Raw genomic sequence first — 12,149 nt, 5'->3', positions numbered from 1 at the left:
AAGCATACTATTTTAACAAGCATTACATTTAAGAAAGACTGTAAGTTTGAAGGGAGGCAGACTGCAGCGCACTGGCGCTAACATAAATAGGGTCGCACGTCTTGTTGCCGTTGAACAGCGCTGGTTGGTTGTCCGGAGAGCGGGTGGTAGCTAGTGGACAGTGTGAAAAGTTGGTCCATGTTACGCAAGAGAAGAGGCAGTTACATTCGGGGAGTCATAACAGTTTTCAAACGATGGTTTGCTTTGGACGGCATGTAGTCGAAGTAGATACTTTAACCATTGTCGAGACTCTGAAAATATTCTTGTGATGTGGTACTTATTCAGATTCATAAGGTGGAATGTGTTGTTAAGTAGAACTTCAAACAGTCATTACTGGTGAACTTGATACATTCTCAAATTAATGCACTACAGGAAGCTTCATTGTATAATTTATTTTGTTATTAATTATTTAAATTAATAATTACTAAAATTTATTATTCCAAAGAGCTACTCGATGAATAAACAAATCTTTCCAGTTGAAATCTTTTCGGTGGAGTACATCATTTCATGTCACATCCGATTTCATTTATTTCATTTAGTGCAAACAGTTGCACTTTATGTTAATTATTATTCGCACTGACTAACCAGTGTCAGGTAAATCAGGACGTAGGACCCTGGCAATTGATGTGTACTGCGCAGTTAAGATTCTGCAGCGCATTGGGGCTGAATATTTCTGTGTGTGTGTGTGTGTGTGTATGTGTGTGTGTGTGTGTGTGTGTGTGTGTGTGGCTCAGCACCTTCGATACTAGTGACTCAAATATTTATCTGAGCCATACTTAGCCCATTGCCGCTCTTCATCATATTCTTTACCAGTAGTTAAAAATGGTTTTTCTATTTTGGGATACTAAGATGTTATCCTAACTTCTCTCGTTCATTCCTCTCTTTGCACCTGTACGTTACACTTTCAGTATTTTACAGAATTCTCTTTCTGAATTTATAACAAACCAAAACATTCGAACTTGATTAAAATTTTAAAAAAATGGCCCCAGAAGCACTCATTGTTTCTAACAATTATTTGGGCTTTTTCTAAACGATATTACATAATAATAAAATTTTCAGTAAAACGTTAAACAGTTTCACAAATTTCAACAAAGCCTGTATACTGCCTTCAACGTAAGGAAAGGAGGACTGGAAAATCAATAGGCTAAACAATTATTGATAAGAGTATGCAAGTAGAAATTGTACACAAATAACGTAGGTGAAATACATAGATTACACAACGCACGATAAGTGGTTTGAGCCCGGCCCACAAGCCAAACGTTCGGTTGGTTCAGTACAGACACGTTTATTCCTGTTTCGGGCCTGGGATGAAACAAGACGAGAAAAAGCCCTAGTTGACCCACAAAGTACAATCAATTACCGTAAAGGCAGAGGCAAGTGACAATTCTTCAGTGGGAGTCGGCATGCTCCCGAAACCAAATATCCGCGAACAGGCATTTACTGGTCGAGGTCTCAGCAGGCGATCCTGATAGACTCATTCACTCATACGCAACCGTCGTCAGATGTTTATCGTGAACTGCCCATTGGCTTACATTTCGCCCGAGGCGTTGCCAAGCCGACACCCACTGATATGCCAGAGAAGCCGTAGCTAGGTAAGGAAACCAAAAGAAAGTTCAGCGAGCGAAACAACTGATAAGTGCGAACGAGGGCGGTTTGCAGGTATGAAGCATAACTGAGTACCGAGTTTCAGAGTTACTAACAACATTGCAAAAAATAATAATGGCATCTGGAAACTCATAAGAACAGGGTAAAAATAATAACAGAAGAGAAACAGGAAATTTAAAATCGCATTTAAAAACGTCATTATGTAATAGAACATTATGGGATGTATGTTTGACAATCACATTTGAAATTAGTTGAAGGAGAAATGGTAATACGCCCTACCATAATACCAGCTACATGTCACGTTGTATAATCCGTCCAATTATTTCCTTTCCTAATACTTTGTTGGTGCGAATCGGGAATCGGCACGTAATACCGGGAAAGTGCTTCCTCACTACTGTTCACAAAATGTGTAATAGGCTGGTGTAAAGAATCAGAGATAAATAGGTGTGAGTGTCCGCCTACTGCAGTATAATACAGAAAACTGTATGCTCAAATAACATAAGGTTTCCAGAGGAAGACGAATCTCTCTGAAATACATAGCACGAATTTTGTAAAACCACTTGAGGGAATTACAGCTTGGCCACAACTTCACACAAATAACAGTATAAGGTTCCGTAGGAAATCATGCTCGGACTAGTATTTATCGGTTCTGAGCTGACAGGAAGCTGTTTTGAAGGTCAATGGTTTCCCTACACCGTATTAGGCATCTAAACATTTTGTATTTGTGGTGTTTCCATATTTTTGTAAACCGTTTGTAGATATACGATGTTAATAGCAGTGACAAAAACGCCACATACGTGTCACAAAGTCAGCAGAGAAGCCATTAGATGAGACATTTCTAGGAAGGTGACCGTTACACACATAACTGTGAGTAAAACCAACACTGGCTAAAGAGGAAGGAGTTACGCGTCAGTTGGTGGGTGGGGAATAGTTAACTTAGCTGTGAAAGAAGCAACGGAAGGTACACGATGAACCATGAGAGAAGCGGTGTATTATGAAAAATATGCTATCATGAGTGTTCGATGGAATGGGAAACGTCATGAAGGGACAAACCGGGACTAAGGTACCCTTTAAACGACTAAATGTGAATGAGTGAAACACTGGTGATGTAGCCAAGCACGTTGATATCTCCGTTCCGGCACTTCTCCTCAATATGAAATTATTATTTTCTGTCGAAAAACATATGTAAAACTTGTATGTTAGATCGCATCCGGCCATATTATTGTCTACATATACAATGAAGTACCAAAGAAACTGGTGTAGGCAAGCGTATTCAAACATAGAGATATACAGACTGGCAGAATACGGCGCTGCGGTTGGCCACACCAATACGAGACAAGTATCTGGCGCAGTTGTGGGATCTGTTACTGCCGCTACAATGGCAGATTTAAGTGAGTTTGAACATGGTGTTAAAGTCGGCGCTCGAGCGATGCGACACAGCATCTCCGAGGTAGCGATGAGATGAGGATTTTTCGGTGCAACAGTTTCACAAGTGTACCGTGAATATCACGAATCAGATAAAACATCAAATCTCCGTCATTGCTGCTGCCGGAGAAAGATCTTGCAAGAACGGGACCAACGACGACTGAAAACAATTGTTCAATGTGACAGAAGTGGAATCCTTCAGCAAATTGCTGCAGATTTCAATGCTGGACCACGAACAACTGTGTCAGCCTGTGAACCATTCAACGAAACATCATTGACATGGGTTTTCGGAGCCGAAGGCCCACTCGTGTACCCTTGATGACTGCACGACACAAAGCTGTGTGCCTCGCCTGGGCCCGTTAACACCAACATCGGACTTTATGACTGGAAACATGTTGGCTAGTTGGACGAGTCTCGTTTGAAATTGTATCGAGAGGACGGTAGTGTACAGATATGGAGACAACCTCATGAAACCATGGACCCTGCATGTCGACAGGGAACTGTTCAAGCTGGTACAGGGTCAGTAATAGTGTAGGGCGTGTGCAGTAGGAGTGATATGGGACCCCTGATAAGCCTCTGACAAACGACACATACCTAAGCACACTGTCTGAGCTCCTGCATCCATTTATATCCATTGAGTGTTCTGACCGACTTGGTCAATTCCAGCAGGACAATGCGACACCCCAAATGTCCAGAATGGTTGCAGAGCGGATCCATGAACACTCAACTGGCACCAAGCACCCTAGATGTGTACATTACTCAACAACTCAGGGATGCGTTGCTACGTGCTGCACTACTCCAGACATTAGTAGAGTCCATTCCACGTCTTATTGCCGCACTTCCGCGTGCTCACGGGGGGCTGACGCGATATTAGGAAGTCGTACCAGTATCGTTGGCTCTTCAGTGTAGTTGCACGATTAGTGTCGCTAGAAGTTATGAAAGCTGTCTAGCAAAAAAGTGAAGCACAGGAAGTGGAGGAGGGAAAGAAACAAAATATTACGTGCTCATAGAGTATCTGATGCTGTTTCGGCGATTACAAAGTCGAGTCAATTTTCGAAAGAACTTGGCAGTATGTGGCCTCTTATCACTACGTCATTGAGCCTCCCCCCCCCCCCCCCCCCGCCCATGTAGCAAGGAATTATGTACTGATTCGATTAATTGGCGGGGGGTGGGGGGTGGGGGGGGGGTATGAAGCTGTTGTGGTCTCCCCTGAAGCAAGCTGGCACACAGCAGTTGTAACTTCTCTTCGTTATGGATTCTGGAACTGGGTTGGGGTTGGTGTCTGATGTCGTCCCACGCGTGTTCTATCGGGTATGGATATGGGTATCTTGTAGGCCATGGGAGTACCTCTATATCATGCAAAGAATTCAAAGAGACACGTGTCACTTGAGGACGACCATTGTCCTGTTGAATACGGCACCACAGTACTGCCGCGTGAGAGGTAACACACGAGGGCCTAATATGTCTTTGCCGTACCGTTGTACCGTCATAGTTCACTGAATCACTATCAATCACGAGCTGAAGACATAGCTAATGGCTGCCCATATTATGGCAGAAACACCGCTGTCGTTCTCCAGAATACTGGGAGAGTGGGGCTCCATAATTCGCCGCCATACAGGTCGGCGATGGTCGTCTGTGGCAGTGCAGAATGTGATTACCCGCTGAACACCATGCGACGCCATTCTTCATCACTCCCTATTGGCCACGCCCGGCATCTTTACAAACGGATTCGTTCGTATTATGGTGTTAGCGGCAGCCTACGCTTGGGGCAGTAATTGCCTAGCCTAGGCGCTGGCAGTCTCCGCCTATCGGTGAGACGCCTCACAGATTGTTTGGAGGTAGATCATTACTTGTTGTCGCGTCGCAGGTGCAGATCTGAGGGTTTGTGATGTGCTTGTTACACAATACGACGGTCCTCCCTTACAGTGGTCAGATGTGATCGACGACTGTACTGAAGACGAATATGCCTACCGTTCCCATGCAGTCCAACGTCAGACCACTGTCACGGCCAAATGCTGCAGAAATATGCGTGTTATACGACTTAAACTATTGATCAAATGGAGGCCCAGAGACGCCCCTTTCCATCTTTGTCAGGTTCTGATGAAGCTGACTGAGACGAGTACCTGACATCTGACGCTGTTCACTCTCTTTATACACCCTCCATGGCCTGGTATCAGTGCTAAACACGAACAACCATAATGAACTACGGAGGCCATGCTGTTCATCAGAGAGCACTGCAAACGGTGATCATTTTACACACTCATCGATGATGTATGAAGTTGGATTGATTTCCGGCCATGTATTCTGAGTGCTTCCCTTTTTTCTTAGGCAGATTACAAGTTCATAGTTTCGAAATGTAAAGTTGGTTTAAGTCAGTTCTCACATGAATTAGTTAGTGGTTACACCTGTTTCCTCTGAATAGTTATTGTCAATAGCCCATACGTTATCAACAACTGTAAGGCGTTGTAGTCTCCTGACCTTCTTTGCCTACATATTCCGCCCTCACAATAATATTCCGCAAATCAAGACGCTGTATTCGAATCCAAACTCGATAAGATAAATTCAATGTTGTATGAATTCATGTCAACGATATGCCAGTAACTAGTAAATAGCTAATGCGCTCCGAGATTTAAATATTCGAGGCTGGCGTACACACACACATTCAAGACACGACGGTCGCAGGAGCTTTTAGTTCGGGAGATGCAAACAGCACAACGGGACGCTGGTCCCCTCAGAGGACGAGTCAAACTAGACCACCCATGGAGTGGACAGCGTTTGCCCGAGTGAAAGGAAGAATAACTCCGTGTTCGGCTTAAAAGCAAATTCCGCTATATTGTGTGGGAGTACCCAGCCTACGCATTCTATACAAATATAGCATGCAGTATCAGAGATTTTCGCAGGGGGATAACAAACGTCAAACGCCGATGCTACAGATTTCCGGATTGGTCGCCTTAAACAAAACGTCATTCTCCCGTTTTAGAAGAGCAATGCTGATAGGCAGACGATATTTCTGACGCCTTGAGCTGAAGGAGTAATGGAAGATAAAGAAAGAAATACCCTTTCACGCCTGGCGTGGAGAGGGGCCGTTCCGTCGTCGCTCTTCGAGTGAGGAACAAGTCTCTCCTCAATACTTCGCTATGAGGGCACCTATGTCGAGAGCGAATCGAAGTGCGACTCTATAATTAAGTCCTTGCGGTTAAGCGTTGTTCACTGTGTTGGCCGACACACTTATTGTGCGGTGTGACTGGACAGAGTTATAGCTAAACGCCAGCGAGCCAATTTTTGAGTGGCATCTGACCGGTGTATCACGCCAATAGACTAGGGGTGAATATGAGTCCTTGACTTGATCAAGGCGTAGGGAGAGTTTGATTGGCAAAGGTCAATCCAGATAGAACGAGAGTCATCTTATTTGTCAGCAGCGAGCGGCGCAGACAGCAGTCATCGCAGCTTAAGGTATTGTGTGTTACAGCTCTTGCAAGCTTCATATTTCCTCCCCAACAATACACTTCACTGCATTTCACACGTGACAACATCAACCGTACCTAGCAACATTCTAACGGATAATTGTTCAAGTTGAGTAGGTGCGGCACTCAGACATTCTGCCAAGTCAATAACAATCTTAAACTTTGTATAGAAATTTCATTAGCGAATCCTGTCCTTAACAGGTAACAAGAACCCGGAAATTCAGTTCATAACGAAAAGTGAGATTGTGATTTCGTTGAATTTTTGCAAAATAAATAATAATTTTCGTTAGTTTCATGTTTTTCATACACTACCTAGCACTACTCCAGTACCCAAGTATCCCACTATTTACGAACGAAATTTTGTGAATTTTTGTCATTTCCTTACAGCGGACGACTCCAGAAGATATTTATTTGTTGAATGTTTTTCAGGCATTTCTCATTAGAACGTTTGGAGCGTTGTGTAATGTGGGGGTGAAAATTGCATTTTGCAGGAGCCGCAGGGTAAAGGGTACATCTCAGATTAATCTCTTGCGCAGAATGACAGAGTAGCAACCTCACGCTGCTCACACAACCAATGAGCTCCTACTTAGGAATTCAAGGCATAGTGGCTCTTAGTATGCTTTGACGTAGTCATCGTCTAGGAAATGGTTGGTGCTATTGATAATGACTAGTCAACTGAAACCGGCATAGAAAAAAAATAATTTATGAAAAAATTTGCTAACATAGAGTTTATAGCAAAACGTGATGGGCTCGCTGTTGCTGCTTGACATTAACATGGAAAATAGGAAGAATGTATCTCATTTTTTCGCATTTACGTTTCCAGCAATTTGGTTTTCTTTTCTGTTGGCGAAAAAGTGCAGAAACTTGATATTATCGCCCTTACCAATGCCTCCGATGCTTAAATATGAAATTAACTTACGTTCTCAATTTTCAGCGGTACTGTTATACTATCTTCAGTGTGCGCATGCATTTGAATTTATGTTCAGGATAGCCAAGTTTCTGTTGGGACGATATTAGTGACCGAGGTAGATGGTACAGTACGGCAACATTCAAGAGAATCGATACCTACTATCACATAATTATTGCAAACACAGACAGTAATTATCGGAAGTACAGACTGTCTCCGTAAATGTACAAAAATACATGGTTAACAATTCAGTAGTTTTTGAGTAGGATGGCTTGTGTTGTATAGGAAGTTCAATTATGCAGAAAATTTTTAATGAAGTATCAATGAATATTAGGAAAATGTAGCTCATTTCTAAAGGAAACTACACATACAATAGAAGTGCTCTAGTGTTTGTGATCCCTATCAGGTCGGATAAAAGTAAGACATTGAAGAAATTCAGAGACGTGCTGCTGGATTGGTTACCGGTAGGTTCTACCAACACGCGAGTATTATGGGCATGTTACATGAGCTTAAATGGGTATCCTTCGAGGGAAGATGATGTTCCTTTAGAGAACCGATTTCAGAAAATTTAGAGAACTAGTATTTGAAGCAGACTGCAGAACGATTCTACTGCCGCCAATAAACATATCACGTTAGGGCAACCAAGATAAGCGGAATCAGGGTTCCTACCGAGGCATATACAGGGTGGTCCACTTATCGTGACTGGGCCAAATATCTCAAGAAGTAAGCGCCAAACGCAAAAACTACAAATAACGAAACTTGTGTAGCTTCAAGGAGGAAACCAGATGGCGCTAGGGTCGACCCGCTAGATGGCGCTGCCATAGGTCAAACGGATCTCAACAGTTTGATTTTAATAGGAACCACCATTTTTTATTACATATTGGTGTAGTATGTAAAGAAATACGAATGATTTAGTTGGACCACTTTTTTCGCTTTGTGACAGATGGCGCTATAAAAGTCACAAACATATGGCTCACAATTTTAGGCGAACAGTGGTAACATGTAGGTTTTTTAAATTAAAGTACAGAACGTAGGTACGTTTGAACATTTTACTTCCGTTATTCTACTGTGATGCATCTACCTTTGTGAACTTATCATTTGTGATAACGCATGCTGTTACAGCGTGATTACCTGTAAATACCACATTAATGCAATAAATGCTCAAAATGATGTCCGTCAACCTCAATGCATTTGGCAATACGTGCAACGACATTCCTCTCAACAGCTAGTAGGTCGCCTTCCGTAATGTTCGCCCATGCATTGACAATGCACTGACGCATGTTTTCAGGCGTTGTCAGTGGATCACGATGGCAAATATCCTTCAAATTTCCGCACAGAAAGACATTCGGGGACGTCAGATCCGGTTAATGTGCGGGCCATGGCATGGTGCTTCGTCGACCAATCCACCTGTCATGAAATATGCTATTCAATACCGCTTCAATTGCACGCGAGCTATGTGCCGGACATCCATCATGTTGGAAGTACATTGCCATTCTGTCATGCAGTGAACCGTCTTGTAGCAACATCGGTAGAACATTACGTAGCATACATTGCACCATTTCGATTTCCATCGATAAATTGGGGCCCAATTATCCTTCCTCCCATAATGCCGCAACATACATTAACCCGCCAAGATCACTAATGTTCCACTTGTCGCAGCCATCGTGGAATTTCCGTTGTCCAATAGTGCATACTATGCCGGTTTACGTTACCGCTGTTGGTGAATGACGCTTCGTCGCTAAATAGAACGCATGCAAAAAATCTGTCATCGTACCGTAATTTCTCTTGTGCACCGTGGCAGAACTGTACACGACGTTCAGAGTCGTCGCCATGTAATTCCTGATGCATAGAAATATGGTACGGGTGCAATCGATGTTGATGTAGCATTCTCAACACAGACGTTTTTGAGATTTCCAATTTGTGTGCTACTGATGTGTGGATTAGACGCGAAAGCAGCTAAAATATCTACTTGAGAATCATCACCTGTTGCAGGTCGTGGATAACGTTTCACATGTGGCTGAAAACTTCCTGTTTCCTTAAATAACGTAACTATCCCGCGAACGGTCTGGACACTTGGATGATGTCGTCCAGGACACCGAACAGCATACTGAGTACACTCCCGTTGGGCATTTTGATCACAATAGCCATACATCAACATGACATCGACCTTTTCTGCAAATGGTAGAAGATCCATTTTAACAGGGGTAATGTATCACGAAGCAAATACCGTCCGCACTGGAGGGATGTTACGTAATACCACGTACTTATACGTTTGTGACTATTACTGCGCCGTCTATCACACAGCGAAAAATGTGGTCCAACTAAAACATTCATATTTCTTTACGTACTACACGAATAAGTAAAAATGGGGGTCCCTATTTTAAAAAACGCAGCTGATATCCGTTTGACCATGGGCCAACCATAGCCCCATCTGGTTCCCCCCTTCTCTCTCTCTCTCTCTTTTTTTTTTTTTTTTTTTTTTTTTTTTGCTTTAGTTCGTTGCATCTGCTCGGAACGGACGAATTTCGTTCTTTGTAGTTCTTTTGTTTGATGCTTATTTCGTGAGATATTTGGCCCGGTCACTATCAATGGATCACCCTGTATACACACTTTCTCCCTCGCCATGTTCGTGAGTGGAATAGGAAATGAAATGACCGGTAGAGTTACGCCGAACCGTCTGCCATTGACCATACGGTGATTGTGGTGAGTTTATGTAAGCACTGATATAATCTAAATGTAGATTTCAGACTGTACAAATCTTACACACAAAAGTAGCTGCGAAAGTGTATTCCCGCATTGTGTTTGGACTTCGACTTGTTACAGTAACAGGCTGCAAGTTATATGGGAATGACAATGAATAAATATCAGTATCTGTATCTAGGAAAGCCGGATAACAGACCAATATTAAATATTCTACAACTGCTTATCATTCAAGCCTGAGGAAAGGGCTGAGATCAAATGCAGACTTTCGCGAAATACTTTCAGAGAAAGCGGAATAAAGAATTCCTTTTGTTCTTTGTGTTTGATACGTACAGCTAAGAAAGCCCGAAGAAGGGAAGTATTTCACGAGAGACTTCCGAAGTTCTGAGTTAATTTTATGTGAGGGGAGGCAAGGAGAGAGCAGAAGGTTTTCAGAAGACAGTCAGTACCATAAATAAAGGGGATTAAAGCGCATCGCTCCATCTTTTTGGAGGTGTACGTATTTCGTTTACAAATATATTCTTAGAGTAATATTTTCGTAATTGTACGAAAGAAGCAAGGAAATGCCTCCACATTTGTATTTTTAATGTTTTCCCCGTAAAGCTTAAATGAATACCGTAGATCGCTTGTCCAGAGAGAATGAAAATGTCATATGAAGTGGAAGAAATGGGTAACTACGTATGTATTCCTTTTCGTCTTATTTCTAGAGCATAAGACTTAAAATAGTAGAAAACTGAGTATCTACAGACGGAAACCACATCAAGAAATATTAGAAACTTTATGAATCCCTCTTTCCAAACGGTTCCAGTTTGACATGCGTAATTCAAAATTCTCAGGGAACAATATTAGTTCGATGAGGATATCAACGGCCGACCGCGGTGGTCAAGCGGTTCTAGGCGCTCAGTCCGGAGCCGCGCGAGTGCTACGGTCGCGGGTTCGAATCCTGCCTCGGGCATGGATGTGTGTGATGTTCTTAGGTTAGTTAGGTTTAAGTAGTTCTAAGGTCTAGGGGATTTATGACCTCAGCAGTTGAGTTCCATAGTGCTCAGAGCCATTTGAACCATTTTTTGGATATCAACGGTTTAATTTACGATGACCGCAGTTAGCCGCCAGAAGAATTAGCGGATGTGGTATATCGTACAACGTTTAGTACGTACTATGTTTAGTACTTTTATAAGCTGCGAAATAGGCCATGTTTAGTTACATTTTAATGAATTTTCGCTCACTGTTGTTTCACGACACATATGTTAACAACGTTCATGGCTGAAATATTATTAGTGGCCTACTAACGAGTTGTGATTTCTACCTTTTGAGGAGTATTTATGTTCTCGAGAGCTTATCGACGAGAAATGTCTTTGTCTTCAGGTTATTAATAGTATCTAGTATTTTTCAGGGAATGTACCCGTATGTGTTACTGCTGACAAATTATCAAGAACTCCATAGATATTAACAGAAATAAAACCAGTGTTGTGCCATTTTATAATTACTGTAGTTACTATCTCATTACGCATCTACTGCAATCTTGACTGATTCTCAGATGAAAATAATGTTTCTAGTCCGTTAATATTCTTTACACATCATTTCCAATTGTGGACATCAAGCTATTGATGGACAGCACATGTAAAAAAAACATTTCCTATTTTATATGCAGTCACAAGTATTCTGACTCTCTGTTTAGCGCCGGCCGCTGTGGCCGAGCGGTGCTAGGCGCTTCAGTCTGGAACCGCGCGACCACTACGGTCGCAGGTTAGAATCCTGCCTCGGGCATGGATGTGTGTGATGGCCTTAGGTTAGTTAGGTTTAAGTAGTTTTAAATTCTAGGGGACTGATGACCTCAGATGCTAAATCCCATAGTGCTCAAAGAGCCATGTGAACCATTTCTCTGTTTCGCACCTGCGTTGTCAGAAGTAAAGTATATTTCACGCTAACTGCAAGAGAAGAAGTTGTAGGAATTGAAGTCTCCGTTAGTTAATTACTCAAATAGAGGCATTGTCTTTATAAAGGGTCGC

This window comes from Schistocerca gregaria, chromosome 7 (assembly GCF_023897955.1).
Source record: "Schistocerca gregaria isolate iqSchGreg1 chromosome 7, iqSchGreg1.2, whole genome shotgun sequence".
NCBI classification, from domain to species: domain Eukaryota; kingdom Metazoa; phylum Arthropoda; class Insecta; order Orthoptera; family Acrididae; genus Schistocerca; species Schistocerca gregaria.
Note: the sequence above shows the minus strand (reverse complement) of the source record.